The following is an 18,553-nucleotide window of genomic DNA, read 5'->3' as shown; positions in this document are numbered from 1 at the left end:
TAAACACATTTGCAAGGATTTTCAATGAGCAGATGGTTTCAGAGAGTTGCTGGTTACTACCACTGTCTCTCAACATCAGCTGCACTGCGTGGGGGAATTAGCAGAGGATTGTACAGGAACAGACCATCTCCAGACAAAGTGAAAGTTGATTGATGTGCATTTCACCATTAGTGCTATTCCCTGGTGTGACATTGAATGTGTAACTCTCGTTGCTGTCCTATGGTCTGTGAATCACAAAAAGCAAGCATCCAGGTTCACCGGGTAATGAGGAAGGCAAATGCAATGTTAGCCTTCCTTTCAAGGCAAATGGAATATAAAATGAGTAAGGTTTTGCTAAAACTGTACAAAGCACCTGTCGGAGCACAGTAGGAATCCTGGGAAAATTAGTAAGAGAATTGTGGGTTACCGGGATAAGATAAGAGAGTGAATTGGTTCTCAGATCAGCCGTGATCTCATCGAATGGTAGAACAGGCTCAATGGGTTGAATGGCCAACTTCAGATGATGTAGAGGTGCCGGTTTTGGACTGGGGTGTACAAAGTTAAAAATCCCACAACACCATGTTGCAGTCCAACAGGTTTATTTGGAAGCACTAGCTTTCAGAGTGCTGCTCCTTCATCAGGTAGCTGTGCAGCAGGATCATAAGACAGAATTTATAGCAGAAGATCACAGTGTCATTTTGCGATAAATTGTATCTTATGATGCTACTGCACAGCTACCTGATGAAAGCGCAGCGCTCCGAAAGCTAGTGCTTCCAAATAAACCTGTTGGACCCTAACCTGGGGTATGTGGGATTCCCTCCTTCAGATGAAGAGGAAGGGGACAAGCTATTCCACTCAAATCCAGGCTCAGCCTCTAGCTGCAAGGTGGCAAAGAGATCACCAGCTCTCTGTGAGCACTGACCAGGAGACCAGTCAAGGCAGAGCCACAGATGTAAAAGTTATGGTAGGACAGAGAACAATTTTCTGAATGTTTAATTTCAACAAAGAAAACACAGAAAATGCTGGAAATGGTCAGCAGGTCTGGCAGCGTCTGGGGAGAGAGAAGCAAGAATTAATGTTTCGTATCAGTGACCTTTTATTTAATCACTGAGGAAGTAGGCATAACTCAGATCCCCTTGGGGAGTCCTTTGACACAGCAGTTGGGCAGTTTGATGGAGGATGACATTTTAAAGGTTGAAGTCATTGTAAAATTGAGCTTCAGCATTGACTTGAACTCTCACAGTGTTTAAGAAGTGACAAGTTTGGGTTAGTCACTGATACATAAGCATGCTCCTCATGACAACAGCACAATTAGTTTATCAGGATACTAATCTGAACTGGTTACCAGTAGAAACAAAAACAAGGTTCTGGATGTAGGTTTGCTCGTTGAGCTGGAAGGTTAGTTTTCAGATGTTTCGTCACCATATTAGGGAACATATTCAGTCAGCCTCCGAATCAAGCACTGGTGGTGTAGCCAGGACCAGGACCTCCATGTCCTCGGCAGAGTGGGAGGGGGAGTTGAAATGTTGGGCCACAGGGCGGTGTGGTTGATTGGTGCGGGTGTCCTGGAGATTTCTATAAATATGTTTGGGTTCCTTGGGTTGGTGATGTCATTTCCTGTGGTGACGTCATTTCCTATGGAAGAACCTTGCAATAACTGTAACAAACACGACATTGGACAAACAGGCAGAAAACTAGCCACCAGGATACATGTACACCAACTATCCACAAAAATACATGACCCACTCTCACTAGTATCCTCACATATGGATGAGGAAGGACACCACTTCGACTGGGACAATACATCCATCCTCGGACAAGCCAAATCGTGACATATACAAGACATATACAAGAATTCCTAGAAAGTATGGCATTCCAACCGGAACTCTGTCAACAAACACATCAACTCGGATCCCCCTGAGAAAAAGAACAGGAAATGATATCACCATAGGAAATGATGTCACCAACCCAAGGAAACTCAAACATAAATAGAATGCGGGCCATGCCACCAGTGCTTCCCCTAGAGGCCCACTGATGTTACCTAGTATGGTGACGAAACGTCTGAAAATGAACCTTCCAGCTCAGCGAGCAAACCTACACTCAGAACCTCAATCTGAGCTACAAATTTTCTCAAAACTTGCAAAAGCAGAAGATGCTGGAAAAACTCAGCAGGTCTGGCAGCATCTGTGGAGAGAGATCAAAGTTAATGTTTCTTGGATCCCAGAGTTCTGAGGAAGGGTGACCGAAACATTAACTTTGATTTCTCTTCACAGAAGCTGCCAGACCTGCTGAGCTTTTCCAGCACCTTGTGTTTTCATTTTGGATTGACAGCATCCACAGCTGTTATAATTACCTGGAGACCCTGATTTCGGTCCTTGGAATTCTGACGAGTAAAAATAATTTCCCATCTAATGGGATTCTGCTTCCATGGAATCCTTCCCTCAGAGTGTGGAGTGAGTCCGGGAAATCGGCAAAGTCGGGGATGGTCCTACTTTGGTATTTTAAGTAATGAGAAATCCTGAGAGAGGGATCAGGTATCAGAACCTTGCACAACTATAAGTATTTTAAACTGTTCATGCCAAAGCATGTTTTTTTTTTGTAAAAGAAGAGAACTGCTCTGACAAAAACAAAAATACTGGGGATATCAATACGGCACTCCCTGACAAAGGCCTGTATGTGTTCAACGGAAAGTCACGCTTTAAAGTGTCACGGAGACTTTGAACTGAGATCCCAGTCCAACACGAAGTGATGAGAAGGGAGAATGCTCACTCCTCTCAGCAGCAGCACAGCACGGGGGGGAGGGGCAGGGGAGCTCTGACAGGAACCTACAACGGTGTGGGAGGAGCTGGTGTTGGACTGGGGTGGATAAAATTCAAATCACACAACACCAGGTTATAGTCGACAGTGAGGTACTGGAAAAGCACAGCAGGTCAGGCAGCATCCGAGGAGCAGGAAAATCGATGTTTCGGACCAGAGCCCTTAATCAGGAATGAAGCTTGTGAGCCGAGGGTGTGGAGAGATAAATGGGAAGGGGGTGGTGGTGGGGCTGGGGAGAAGGGAGCTGAGAGTGCAAAAGGTGGATGGAGGTTGGGGTAAAGGTGAGCAGGGTGGAGCAGATAGGTGGGTAGGAAGATCAACAGGTGGGACAGGTCATGGAGACAGTGCTGAGCTGGAAGGTTGGAACTGGGGTGAGGTGGGGGGAGGGGAAATGAGGAAACTGGTGAAGTCCACATTGATGCCCTGGGTTGAAGTGTTCCGAGGCAGAAGATAAGGCGTTCTTCCTCCAGGCATCTGGGGGTGAGGGAGCGGCGGTGAAGGAGGCCCAGGACCTCCATGTCCTCGGCAGAGTGGGAGGGGGAGTTGAAATGTTGGGCCACAGGGCGGTGTGGTTGATTGGTGCGGGTGTCCTGGAGATGTTCCCTAAAGTGCTCTGCGAGAAAGTGTCTGGTCTCCCCAATGTAGAGGAGACCGCATCAGGAGAACGGATACAGTAAATGACGTGTGGAAGTGCAGGTGAAACTCTGATGGATGTAGAAGGCTCCTATGGTTTGGGTCCTTGGATGGAGTTGAGGGAGGAGGTGTGGGCGCAGGTTTTGCAATTCATGTGGTGGCAGGGGAAGGTGCCAGGTCAGGAGGGTGAGTTGGTGGGTGGACTTGACCAGGTAGTCACAGAGGGAATGGTCTTTGCGGAAGGCAGAAAGGGGTGGGGAGGGAAATATATCCCTGGTGGTGGGGTCTGTTTGGAGGTGGCGGATGATGCAGTTTATGTGGAGGAAGGTGAGGACCAGGAGGGTTCTGCCCTTGTTGCGGTTGGAGGGATGTGGATGAGATGCGTTGGAGGGCATCATCAACCACATGGGAGGGGGAATTACAGTCTTTAAAGAAGGAGGCCATCTGGTGTGTTCTATGGTGGAACTGGTCCTCCTGGGAGCAGATACGGTGGAGGCGGAGGAATTGGGAATACGGGATGGCATTTTTGCTGGAGGTAGGGTGGGAAGAGGTGTATCCAGGGAGCTGTGGGAGTCGGTGGGTTTGTAAACAATGTCAGTGTGAAGTTGGTCATTGTTGATGGGGGTCCAGGAAGGGGAGGGAGGGGTCAGAGATGGTCCAGGTGAATTTAAGGTCGGGGTGGAATGTGTTGGTGAAGTTGATGAACTGTTCAACCTCCTCGCGGGAGCACGAGGTGGCGCCGATGCAGTCACCAACGTAACGGAGGAAGAGGTGGGGAGTAGTGCCGGTGTAACTCAGGAAGATGGACTGTTCTACGCATCCGAGAAACAGACAGGCATAGCTGGGGCCCATGTGGGTGCCCTCCAGTGCATCTCCTCCACTTCCTGCACTGCCACCCACGAACCCCATTCCTCCAACTGCAAATGGTGGAGTGTGAATTCAATTTTAAAAAACTGGAATTCAGAGTCTAATGCGAACCACAAATCCATTGTTTATACACACAACCCTCCTGGCACATCCCTCAGCCAATTACAGGCTACGTCTAGACTTTGATGCTACCCATTCAGGTTGCACAGGAGCTCCAGGTGTAATACAGCAGTAAGGCAGACTGTATGCTCAGTGACACAGGCACTGCCACAGGTTGTATGTCCGGGCTCCTCAATCTGAGCTCACACCAGCTCAGCCCAAACCAGCTCAGCCCAGTCCAGCTCAGCCCAGTCCAGTCCAGCGCAGCACAGTCCAGCTCAGCTCAGCCCAAACCAGCTCAGCCCAGTCCAGCTCAGCCTAGTCAGCTCAGCCCAGTCCAGTCCAGCGCAGCACAGTCCAGCTCAGCTCAGCTCAGCACAGTCCAGCTCAGCCCGGTCCAGCTCAGCCCGGTCCAGCTCAGCCCGGTCCAGCTCAGCCCGATCCAGCTCAGCCCAGCACAGTCCAGCCCAGCACAGTCCAGCCCAGCACAGTCCAGCCCAGCACAGTCCAGCCCAGCACAGTCCAACTCAGCACAGTCCAACTCAGCACAGTCCAGCCCAGCACAGTCAAGCTCAGCACAGTCCAGCGCAGTCCAGCCCAGCACAGTCCAGCCCAGCACAGTCCAGCTCAGCACAGTCCAGCTCAGCACAGTCCAGCTCAGCCCGGTCCAGCTCAGCCCGGTCCAGCTCAGCCCGGTCCAGCTCAGCCCGGTCCAGCTCAGCCCGGTCCAGTCCAGCTCAGCCCAGTCCAGTCCAGCTCAGCCCAGTCCAGGGCAGCCCAGTCCAGCTCAGCTCAGCCAGGTCCAGTCCAGCTGAGCCCAGACCAGCACAGTCCAGTCCAATCCAGCCTAGCCCAACTCAGCCCAGGGGAGTTTGAAAGGACACTGTGAGAGTTATATCTGAAAGGGGAGAGTTTATACAAAGACTGGGAGGGTTATATGTGAAAGGGGAGAGTTTATAAGGAGATTGGGAGGGTTATAAGTGAAAGGGGAGAGTTTATACGGAGACTGGGAGGTCTATATGTGAAAGGGGAGAGTTTATAAGAAGACTGGGAGGGTTATATGTGAAAGGGGAGAATTTATAAGGAGACTGGGAGGGCTATATGTGAAAGGGGAGAGTTTATACAGGAGACTGGGAGGGTTATATGTGAAAGGGTAGAGTTTATACAGAGACTGGGAGGGTTATATGTGAAAGGGGAGAGTTTATAAGGAGACTGGGAGGGTTATATGTAAAAGGGGGAGTTTATAAGGAGACTGGGAGTGTTATATGTGAAAGGGGAGAGTTTATACAGAGACTGGGAGGGTTATATGTGAAAGGGGAGAGTTTATAAGGATACTGGGAGTGTTATATGTGAAAGGGGAGAATTTATAAGGAGACTGGGAGGGTTATATGTGAAGCGGGAGAGTGTATAAGGAGATTGGGACGGTTATATGTGAAAGGGGAGAGTTTATAAGGAGACTGGGAGGGTAATATGTGAAAGAGGGGAGTTTATACAGAGACTGGGAGGGTTATATGTGAAAGGGAACACTTTATAAGCAGGGTTATATGTGAAAGGGGGAGTGTATAAGGAGACTGGGAAAGCTATATGTGAAAGGGGAGAGTTTATACAGAGGCTGGGAGGGTTATATTTGAATGGGGGAGTTTATAAGGAGACTGGGAGGGTCATATGTGAAAGGGGAGAGTTTATACAGAGGCTGGGAGGGTTATATTTGAATGGGGGAGTTTATAAGGAGACTGGGAGGGTTATATGTGAAAGGGCAGACAGAGTTTATAAGGAGACTGGGGGTGTTATATGTGAAAGGGGAGTGTTTATAAGAAGACTGGGCGTGTTATATATGAAAGGGGAGAGTGTACACAGGGACTGGGAGGGTTATCTGTGAAAGGGGCAGGTTATAAGGGGACTGGGAGGGTTATATGTGAAAGGGGGAGTCTATAAGGAGACTGGCAGAGTTATATGTGAAAGGAGGAGTTTATACAGAGACTGGGAGGGTATATTTGAAAGGGCAGACAGAGTTTATAAGGAGACTGGGATGGTTATATGTGAAAGGGGAGAGTTTATACAGAGACTGGGAGGGTTATATGTGAAAGGGGAGAGTTTATAAGGAGATTGGGAGGGTTATATGTGAAAGCAGAGAGTTTATAAGGAGATTGGGAGGGTTATATGTGAAAGCGGAGAGTTTATACAGGGACTAGGAGGGTTATATGTGAAAGGGGAAGTTTATAAGGAGACTGGGGGTGTTATATGTGAAAGGGGAGTGTTTATAAGAAGACTGGGCGTGTTATATATGAAAGGGGAGAGTGTATACAGGGACTGGGAGGGTTATATGTGAAAGAGGGAGTTTATAAGGAGACTGGTAGGGTTATATGTGAAAGGGGGAGTTTATAATGAGACTGAGAGGGTTATCGGTGAAAAGGGGAGAGTTTATAAGGAGACTGGGAGAGTTATATTTAAAAGGGGAGAGTTTATACAGAGACTGGGTGGGTTATATGTGAAAGGGGGAGTTTATAAGGACACTGGGGGGATTATATGTGAAAAGGGGAGTTTATAAGGACACTGGGCGGGTTATATGTGAAAGGGGGAGTTTATAAGGACACTGGAAGGGTTATATGTGTGGGGAGTCCATTATATGTGTTGGACAGTCCAAGACACACTGACTCTCACTGGGGGACTGTCCCAGACTCACTGACTCTCACTGGGGGACAGTCACACACACACACTGACTCTCACTGGGGGACAGTCCCACACACACACTGACTCTCACTGAGGGACAGTCACGCACACACACACTGACGCTCGCTGGGGGACAGGCCCACACACACACACTGACTCTCACAGCAGGACACTCTCTCACACACACACACTGACTCTCACTGGGGACAGTCCCACACACACACTGACTCTCACTGGGGACTGTCGCACACACACACACTGACTCTCACTGAGGGACAGTCCCACACACACACTGACTCTCACTGGGGACAGTCCCACACACACACTGACTCTCACTGGGGGACAGGCCCACACACACACACTGACTCTCACTGGGGGACAGTCCCACACACACACACACTGACTCTCACTGGGGGACAGTCCCACACAGACACACTAACTCACACTGGGGGACAGTCTCTCACACACACTGACTCTCGCTGAGGGGACAGTCCCACACAAACACACGCTAACTCACACTGGGGCACAGTCACACACACACACACACTGACTCTCACTGAGGGGACAGTCACGTACACACTGACTCTCACAGCGGGACAGTCACACACGCACACAGACACTGAGGGACAGTGCCACACACACACACTGACTCTCACTAGGGGACAGTCACCCACACACACACACTAACTCTCACTGGGGGACAGGCCCACACACAAACTGACTCTCACTGGGGGCAGCCCACACGCACACAGATTCTCACTGAGGGACAGTCCCACACACACACTGACTCTCACTGGGGGATCGTCCCACACACACTGACTCTCACTGAGGGACAGTCCCACACACACACACACTAACTCACACTGGGAAACAGTCCCACACACACACACTGACTCTCACTGGGGACAGTCCCACACACACACACACACACTGACTCTCACTGGGGGACAGTCCCACACACACACTGACTCTCACTGGGGACAGTCCCACACACACACTGACTCTCACTGGGGGACAGTCCCACACACATACACACACACTAACTCACACTGGGGGACAGTCCCACACACACACACACACACTGACTCTCACTGAGGGGACAGTCACGTACACACTGACTCTCACATCGGGACAGTCACACACACACACACTGACACTCACTGAGGGACAGTGCCACACACACACTGACTCTCACTGGGGGACAGTCCCACACACACACTGACTCTCACTGGGGACAGTCCCACACACACACACTGACTCTCACTGGGAGACAGTCCCACACACACTGACTCTCACTGAGGGGACAGTCCCACACACACTGACTCTCACTGGGGGGACAGTCCCACACACACACACTGACTCTCACTGGGAGACAGTCCCACACACACTGACTCTCACTGAGGGGACAGTCCCACACACACTGACTCTCACTGGGGGACAGGCCCACACACACACACACACACTGACTCTCACTGGGGGACAGTCCCACACAGACACACTAACTCACACTGGGGGACAGTCCCACACACACACACTAACTCACACTGGGGGACAGTCTCTCACACACACACACACTCTGACACTCACTGAGGGACAGTCCCACACACACACTGACTCCCACTGGGGGATAGTCCCACACACACACTGACTCTCGCTGAGGGGACAGTCCCACACAAACACACGCTAACTCACACTGGGGCACAGTCCCACACACACACACACTGACTCTCACTGAGGGGACAGTCACCTACACACTGACTCTCACAGCGGGACAGTCACACACACACACAGACAGTCACTGAGGGACAGTGCCACACACACACACTGACTCTCACTAGGGGACAGTCACCCACACACACACACTGACTCTCACTGGGGGCAGCCCACACGCACACAGATTCTCACTGGCGGACAGTCCCACACACACTGACTCTCACTGGGGGATCGTCCCACACACACTGACTCTCACTGGGGGACAGTCCCACACACACACTGACTCTCGCTGAGGGGACAGTCCCACACACACACACACACTAACTCACACTGGGGGACAGTCCCGCACACACACACACACACTGACTCTCACTGAGGGGACAGTCACGTACACACTGACTCTCACATCGTGACAGTCACACATACACACTGACACTCACTGAGGGACAGTGCCACACACACTGACTCTCACTGAGGGGACAGTCACGTACACACTGACTCTCACATCGTGACAGTCACACATACACACTGACACTCACTGGGGGACAGTCCCACACACACACTGACTCTCACTGGGGGACAGTCCCACACACACACACACACACTGACTCTCACTGGGGACAGTCCCACACACACACTGACTCTCACTGGGGGACAGTCCCACACACACACACTGACTCTCATTGGGGGACAGTCCCACACAGACACACTAACTCACACTGGGGGACAGTTCCCCCCCCACCCCACCCCACGCACACACACACACTGACTCTCACTGAAGGGACAGTCACATACACACTGGCGCTCACAGCAGAACAGTCACACACACACACTGACACTCACTGGGGGACAGTCCCACACACGCACACAGACTCTCAATGAGGGACAGTCCCACACACACACACACACACTGACTCTCACTGGGGGACCGTCCCACACACACACACTTACTCTCACTGGGGGATAGTCACACACACACACACACTTACTCTCACTGGGGGACAGTCACACACACACACACACTGACTCTCACTGGGGGACAGTCCCACACACAGACACTTACTCTCACTGGGGGACAGTCCCACACACACACACTGACTCTCACTGGGGGACAGTCCCACACTGACACACTAACTCACACTGGGCGACAGTCTCTCTCACACACACACACACACACACTCTGACACTCACTGACCCACGAAGACACACTAACTCACACTGGGCGCCAGTCTCTCTCACACACACACACACACTCTGACATCCCACACACACTGACTCTCACTGGGGGACAGTCCCCCCCACACACTGACTCTCACTGGGGGATAGTTACACACACTGACTCTCACTGAGGGGACCGTCCCACACACACTGACTCTCTCTGGGGGACAGTCCCACACATACACACACACACACACACACTAACTCACACTGGGGGACAGTCCCACACACACACACTGACTCTCACTGGGGGTCAGTCCCACACACACACACTGATTCTCACTGGGGGACAGTCCCACACAGACACACTAACTCACACTGGGGGACAGTTCCCCCCCCACCCCACCCCACGCACACACACACACTGACTCTCACTGAAGGGACAGTCACATACACACTGGCGCTCACAGCGGGACAGTCACACACACACTGACACTCACTGGGGGACAGTCCCACACACGCACACAGACTCTCACTGAGGGACAGTCCCACACACACTGACTCTCACTGAGGGGACAGTCCCACACACACTGACTCACACTGGGGGACCGTCCCACACACACACACACACACTTACTCTCACTGGGGGACAGTCACACACACACTGACTCTCACTGGGGGACAGTCCCAAACACACACTGACTCTCACTGAGGGACAGTCACACACACTCACACTCACTGAGGGACAGTCACTCACACACACACACTCTCACTGAGGGACAGTCACACACACACACTCACTGAGGGACAGTCCAACACACACTGACTCTCACTGGGGGACAGTCCCACACACGCACACACACACAGACTCTCACTGTGGGGACAGTTCCACACTCACTGACTCTCACTGGGGGACAGTCCCACACACACACACACTCTCTCTCACTGAGGGACAGTCCCACACACACACACACACACACACACACATAGACTGTCAGTGAGGGACAGTCCCACACACACACTGACTCTCACTGAGGGACAGTCCCACACACACACACACACACACACACACACTGACTCTCACTGGGGGACAGTCCCACACACACACACTGACTCACACTGGGGGACCGTCCCACACACACACACTTACTCTCACTGGGGGACAGTCACACACACACACACACTGACTCTCACTGCGGGACAGTCACACACACACACACTCACTGAGGGACAGTCACTCACACACACACACTGTCACTGAGGGACAGTCACACACACACTCACTGAGGGACAGTCCAACACACACTGACTCTCACTGGGGGACAGTCCCACACACGCACACACACACAGACTCTCACTGTGGGGACAGTTCCACACTCACTGACTCTCACTGGGGGACAGTCCCACACACACACACACTGACTCTCACTGGGGGACAGTCCCACACAGACACACTAACTCACACTGGGGGACAGTCTCTCACACACACTGACTCTCGCTGAGGGGACAGTCCCACACAAACACACGCTAACTCACACTGGGGCACAGTCACACACACACACACACTGACTCTCACTGAGGGGACAGTCACGTACACACTGACTCTCACAGCGGGACAGTCACACACGCACACAGACACTGAGGGACAGTGCCACACACACACACTGACTCTCACTAGGGGACAGTCACCCACACACACACACTAACTCTCACTGGGGGACAGTCCCACACACAAACTGACTCTCACTGGGGGCAGCCCACACGCACACACACACAGACTCTCACTGAGGGGACAGTCCCCCCCCCCCACACACACACACACTGACTCTCACTGGGGGACAGTCCCACCCCCCCCCCACCCTCCCCAAACACTGACTCTCACTGGGGGACAGTCCCGCACACACACTGACTCTCACTGGGGGACAGTCCCACCCCCCCCCCACACACTGACTCTCACTGGGGAACAGTCCCACACACTGACTCTCACTGGGGGACAGTCCCACACACACACTGACTCTCACTGGGGGACAGTCCCACACACACACTGACTCTCACTGGGGGACAGTCCCACACACACACTGACTCTCACTGGGGGACAGTCCCACACACACACTGACTCTCACTGGGGGACAGTCCCACACACACACTGACTCTCACTGGGGGGACAGTCCCACACACACACTGACTCTCACTGGGGGACAGTCCCACACACACACTGACTCTCACTGGGGGACAGTCCCACACACACACACTGACTCTCACTGGGGGTCAGTCCCACACACACACTGACTCTCACTGGGGGACAGTCCCACACACACACTGACTCTCACTGGGGGACAGTCCCACACACACACTGACTCTCACTGGGGGACAGTCCCACACACACACTGACTCTCACTGGGGGACAGTCCCACACACACACACACACTGACTCACAGTGTGGGTTGGATCTGTTGTGGACATAAGCCCATGTTGGAAATGCTTCTTTGCCTGATTAGGGAGTTTTTGCTGAGAATCTCCCTCAGTGCAGAACAGCCTTGTAACCTGTATTCACTTCCTGACAGTTTGAGCATCACACATTTATCTGATCAGGTCTCATGGCTTTCCTTTGATATTGCGGTGCATCGATGACACTGCCCAGATTTGTCAGATTCTCACTGATAACCTTGGCAAGATTGACACGTCCATTGCTGTGTAAATAACAAACTGAACCAACCTGTCTCTTTTCACTTTGCTCAGTGATTTGAATCCTCCTGACTGTCCAAGCATCAATGGAATCGCTCCGAAACCTCTCAGTCGTATTGAGATGGAAGGATGTGAGGAAGAATCTCTCTGAAACCAGGGAGATCCACATCAGTGGAGAGGAATCGATACTTTTGTATTATACAACAAATAAAGTTTAAAACTAAACAGCACTGCTCCGATTAACTAAATAAAAACAGGAGCACAAAGTTTTTGGGGCCAATGAGTTTCGCATGGTCAGGAAACAGAGACACAGACCGGGTGGGAGACCGAACAGAGAACATTAGACAGTATAGTTCCTCGATGTGGTGCTGACCTTTGATCCAACTCTACGATCAGACTAATCTCCACACCCTTCACTTTACTGTCATCCATGTACCTATCCAAGAGTCACTTAAATGTCCCCAATGTCTCTGACTCTACTCCCACTGCTGGCAGTGCATTCCACTCTCTGTGTAGAGAACCAACCTCTGACATCTCCCCTAAACCTTCCCCCAATCACCTTAAAATGATACCCCCTGGCGATGGCCATTTCTGCCCTGGGAAAAAGTCTCTGGCTATCCACTCTATCTATGCCTCTCATCATCTTGTACGTCTCGATCAAGTCACCTCTCCTTCTTCACTTCAATGAGCCCTAGCTCCCTCAACCTTTCTTCATAAGACATGCCCTCCAGTCCAGGCAGCATCCTGGGAAATCCCCTCTACACCCTCTCTAAAGCTTCAACATCCTTCCATAATGAGGCAACCAGAACTGAACATAATATTCCAAGTGTAGACTAATCAGGACTTTATAGCGCTTCAGCATAACCTTGTGGCTCTTAAACTCAATCCCCCTGCTAATGAAAACAACACACCATACACTTTCATAATAACCCTGTCAACCTGGGTGGCAACTTTGAGGGATCTATGGACATGGACCCCAAGATCTCTCTGTTCCCCCACACTGCCAAGAATTCTGCCTTTAACCCTGTGTTCTGCATTCAAATTTGACCTTCCAAAATGAATCACTTCACGCTTTTCCAGTTTGAACCCCATCTGCCACTTCACAGCCCAGCTCTCAGCTATCTGTAAGAATTGTAGGGTTGTTATGGGAGGGGATTTTAACTTTCCAAACATAGACTGGGACTGCCATAGTGTTAAAGGTCTAGATGGAGTGGAATTTGTTAATGTGTGTACAAGAAAATTTTCTGATCCGGTATGTGGATGTATATGGAGAGAAGGTGTAAAACTTGACCTACCCTTGGGAAATAAGGCAGGGCAGGTGACTGAGGTGTCAGTGGGGGAGCACCTTGGGGCGAGTGACCATAATTCTATTAGATTTAAAATAATGATGGAAAAGGATAGACCAGATCTAAAAGTTGAAGTTCTAAATTGAAGAAAGGCCAATTTTGACGGTATTATGTAAGAACTTTCGAAAGCTGATTGGGGGCAGATATTCGCAGGTAAAGGGACGGCTGGAAAATGGGAAGCCTTCAGAAATGTGCTTTCTTGAACAAGTGAATAACATTTGCCACCCTCCAATCATCTGCCACTATTCTAGTGAACAGTGAGAACCCCAAAGGTGCAGCAATCTCTTCCCTCCCTTCCCGTGGGGAACTTGGGTACCTCCCGTCTGGCCCGAGGACTTGTCTATCTTCACGTTTTTCAAAATTTCCAGCACATCCTCCTTCTTAACATCAACCTGTTTGAGCATATCAATCTGATTCACGCTGTCCTCACAAACGACAAGGTCCCTCTCAGTAGTGAATACTGAAGCAAAGTATTCAGTAAGGACCTCCCCTACCTCCTCCAACTCCAGGCACAAGTTCCCTCCACTATCCCTGATTGGCCCTACCTACCCTCACTCTGGCCATTCTCTTGTTCCTCACATACATGTAGAATGCCTTGGGGTTTTCCTTAATCCTACTCACCAAAGCTTTTTGATTGCCCCTTCTAGCTCTGCTATGTTTATTCTTCAGCTCCTTCCTGACTACCTTGTAACCCTGTAGAGACCTGTCTGAATCCTTGCCTCCTCAACCTGAAGTAAGCTTCCTTCTCCCTCTTGACTAGATGTTCCACATCCCTTGTAAGCCAAGGTTCCTTCACCCTCCCATCACTTCCTTGTCTCAGTGGGACAAACCTATCCAGCCCTATCAGCAAGTGCTCCCTAAACAACCTCCACATTTCTCTCATGGATTTCCCTGAGACCGTCTGTTCCCAATTTATGCTCCATAGTTCCTGCCTAATAGCATTGTAATTCCCCCTCCCCCAATTAAATAATTTCCCACACTGTCTGCTCTAATCCCTCTCCATGACTATAATGAAGGTTAGGGGGTTGTGATCACTATCACCGAAATACTCTCCCAACGAGAGATCTGACACCTGGCACGGTTCGTTGCCAAGTACCAAATCCAATATGGCATCCCCTCTAGTCAGCCTATCTACATATAGAGACAAGAATGTGGTGCTGGAAAAGTACAACAGATCAGGCAGCATCCAAGGAACAGGAGAATCGATGTTTCAGGCAAAAGCCCTTCATCAGGAATTTCTGATGAAGGGCTTTTGTCCGAAATGTTGATTATCTTGCTCACATTCCCGATTCTGATCTCCAGCATCTGCAGTCCTCACTTTCTCACTACTGAGTCAGGAATCCTTCCTGGACACACCTGACAAATCTGCTCCATCCAAACTATTTGCACTAAGGAGCTTCCTATCAATATTAGCGAAGTTAAAGTCACCCATGACAACAACTCTGTTCCTTCTGCACCTTTCCAAGATCTGCCTTCCAATCCACTCCTCTATGTTTCTGTTGCTATTGGGGAACAATAACGTGATTGTTCCTTTCCTGGCAGCCCGAGTAAGTATAGAGTTTAAGGATTTTGGAGGTAGTGTGGGAATTTGGTGCAGAGGGGAACAAAGTGCTTATGGCTTGCTTTTTCCAGCTCATAGTTTGTAAGGTTTTTTTAAAAGGTTTTTTGGGACGGCTCAGTGGTTAGCACTGCTGCCTCACTGCGCCAGGGACTCGGGTTCGATTCCAGCCTCGGGTGACTGTATGGAGTTTGCATGTTTGCCCCATGTCTGTGAGGGTTTCCTCCGGGTGCTCCAGTTTCCTCCCACAATCCAAAGATGTGCAGGTCAGGTGAACTGGCCATGCTAAACTGCCCATAGTGTTAGGTACATTAGTCAGAGGTAAACATAGGATAGGGGTCTGGGTGGGTTATTCATCAGAGCGTCGGTGTGGACTTGTTGGGCCGAAGGGCTGTTTCCATACTGTAGGGAATCTAAACTAAAAAAAAAAGGATAAACTGAAGACCAGGATCAGGGCCCAACACAAAAGAGTGACATCATTGAGGATCCGAATATCGGAGTAAGGAGGTCTTGCTGCAGTTATACAGGGCTGAAAATGTGTTGCTGGAAAAGCGCAGCAGGTCAGGCAGCATCCAAAGAGCAGGAGAATCAACTTTTCGGGCATGAGCCCTTCTTCAGGATTCCTGCAACACATTTTCAGCTCTGATTTCCAGCATCTGTAGTCCTCACTTTCTCCTAGCAGTTATACAGGGCCTTGGTCAGGCCACACCTTGAGTTTTTTGTGAAGTTTTGGTCTCCTAGTCTGAGGAAGGACATTCTTGCTCCTGAGGGAGTCCAGCGAAGGTTCCCCAGACTGATTCCTGGGATGGCAGGAATGACATAGGAGGAAAGGCTGGATCGACTGGGCTTGTACTCACTGGGATTTAATAGTATAAGGGGAGATCACATAGAAACATATAAAATCCTTATGGGACTGGACAGGCTAGCTGCAGGAAGAATGTTCTGGATGTTGGGGAAGTCCAGAACTACAAGTCACAGGCTAAGAATAAGGGGGAAGCCGTCCAGGACTAAGATGAGGAAGAATGTCTTCACTCAGAGAGTTGTGAACCTGTGGAATTCTCTCCCACAGGAAGCTGTTGGGGCCAGTTCATCAGATAGATTCAAAAGGGAGCTGGGCATGACTTTCCAGCTAAAGAGATCGGGGAGTATGGAGAGAAAGCAGGAATGGGATACCGAGATTGCATGATCAGCCATGATCACTTCGAATGGTGGGGCAGGCTTGAAGGGCCGACTGGCCTCCTCCTGCACTTATTTTCTCTGTTTCTAAGTAAATCGCAAGTTCATTGGTTGGGGTGATAGCTACTAAGTTGACTACCTATGGTGGGTTACTTTCAGATTGAAGGTAAAGAGGGGAAATGCCTATAGGCAACAAATGAAAAGATCAGTATGATTTTTAAAAAAAATCAAACTAAGAACTAAATAATTAAAACAGAAATGCCAGGTCAGGTGATGTGTTGTACCTGCATCATGTGGGAGCTGGTGGTCCCTGTTATAGTTCAGAGTGACATCTCTAGCAGGTGTTTGTTGCTTGAGGAACTCCAGCTCAGAGTTGATGAGCTGGAGCCTGAGGTTCAAACACTGTAACACATCAGAGAGGGGGAAGAGATACCTGGACGCTGTGTTTCACGAGGCAATCACACCCTTTAGATTAATTACCTTAAATTCGGTCAGTGGTCAGGGACAGGAGGGTGTGACAAGAGTGAGACAAGGAGAGGGATCCAGGGGGTTGTACTGGAAGAGCCTCAGCCCTTGAACTTGTCTACCAGGTTTGAGATTCTTGCTCCTGGTGTGGATAAGAGTGAAGTGGGGACTCCTGGCAGTCGTAGGCCCAGAGCGGGGACCTTGCAGAAGTCCTGACGCTGCGTTTGAGATACTGGATGATGAAGATGAACACGATTGAAGTGCTTTTGTTTTCCTTGTACCTCAAGTGGATTATGGCAACAGAACACTTATCACTGTATCTCCCTAAATATATCTAACAATAAAATAAATCAGTCCATCAAATTGACCATAGCACTCTAGTACAGGGAGCCATTCAAGAGCGGGAAAAACAATACACAGTGAGACAATCTGATGAAGGGAGCCATTTTCCTGCAGGATAGTTCTGATGTGCCCTGTTTTGGCATCATGTTTTCACAATGAACAAATGATTTGGGCCTGATTTATGAGGGTGCCAATCAATAGGAAGTGCAGGAATCCCTGAAGGCAGACAGCGAGGGAGTGCCAAGAACACCTCAATCAGAGCTTTGCGGAAAGGGAACTCATTTCACTGATCCATTTCAAACAGAAATTGGAGGGCAGGGAGGAGTATATAAAAATGTGGAAGGAAGTTTTTACATGCAGCTATGGATTCCAGTAGAGGAAAATCTGGATGTGGTGAATGTCCAAATTGTAGGAGGTCTGGCGGGGTTCCCATAGCAACACCACCTACTTCGGCCTACACGGGCGTTGTGTAAAATAAACTCTCCTGAGTGAGTTGCCAAGTACAATGATATTGATCATACTTCTACAATGATGCTGGGTACAGGTCACCATGAAATAGTAATGAGACACAGAGATCTGTCACTGGAGCTTTGTGCATCACAGTAAGAGACGCTTCAGCCCATTGTGTCTGTGCTGTTCTGCAGGCCCCTATGATTGATGTGTTAGTGAGTAGATGAAGATGGGCAGGTAGAACAGGCCTCCACCCCACCCCACCCTCACTCCTGAAACAAGCAGTGACTGGGGAGAGATTGGTCCAATGTCCTCCTCTACTATACCTTGGTTATGCTCTATCTCCTTGTTGGTCCTGAGTGATCATAGCCACTGCCTGAGGCCGGTCTGGGGGCCGGGGGCCGGGGGCCGGGGGCCGGGGGCCAGAGGCCGGGGTCTGAGTGGACACGACAGCCCCTTCCTCGCCCGCCGCCTTGGCGCTGGTGGAGGGAGAAACCTCCTTTACCAAGATGGCGGGCGCTGAGCGGCTGCGGCAGCCGTAATACATCAATGCACGTGCGCACCTTCACCAAGCTGGCGGACACCATGTTCTTCA

General features: G+C 50.4%; 1 long non-coding RNA gene across 1 annotated transcript; it reads right to left on the bottom strand.

The window, feature by feature from the left end:
• Positions 1–892: 892 nt before the first annotated feature.
• On the bottom strand, positions 893–18,369 carry LOC148151797 (uncharacterized). Its single transcript, XR_015755205.1, has 3 exons — positions 18,285–18,369; positions 12,653–12,768; positions 893–1,030 (listed from the first exon to the last, which is right to left on the bottom strand). It is a non-coding gene; the product is annotated as an uncharacterized LOC148151797 (long non-coding RNA).
• Positions 18,370–18,553: the final 184 nt, after the last annotated feature.

This window comes from Chiloscyllium plagiosum, unplaced genomic scaffold (genome assembly GCF_037043375.1).
Source record: "Chiloscyllium plagiosum isolate Xiang-an unplaced genomic scaffold, Cpla_swu_hap1 HiC_scaffold_3, whole genome shotgun sequence".
NCBI lineage: Eukaryota > Metazoa > Chordata > Chondrichthyes > Orectolobiformes > Hemiscylliidae > Chiloscyllium > Chiloscyllium plagiosum.
This window is presented reverse-complemented; position numbering and strand designations above follow the sequence as displayed.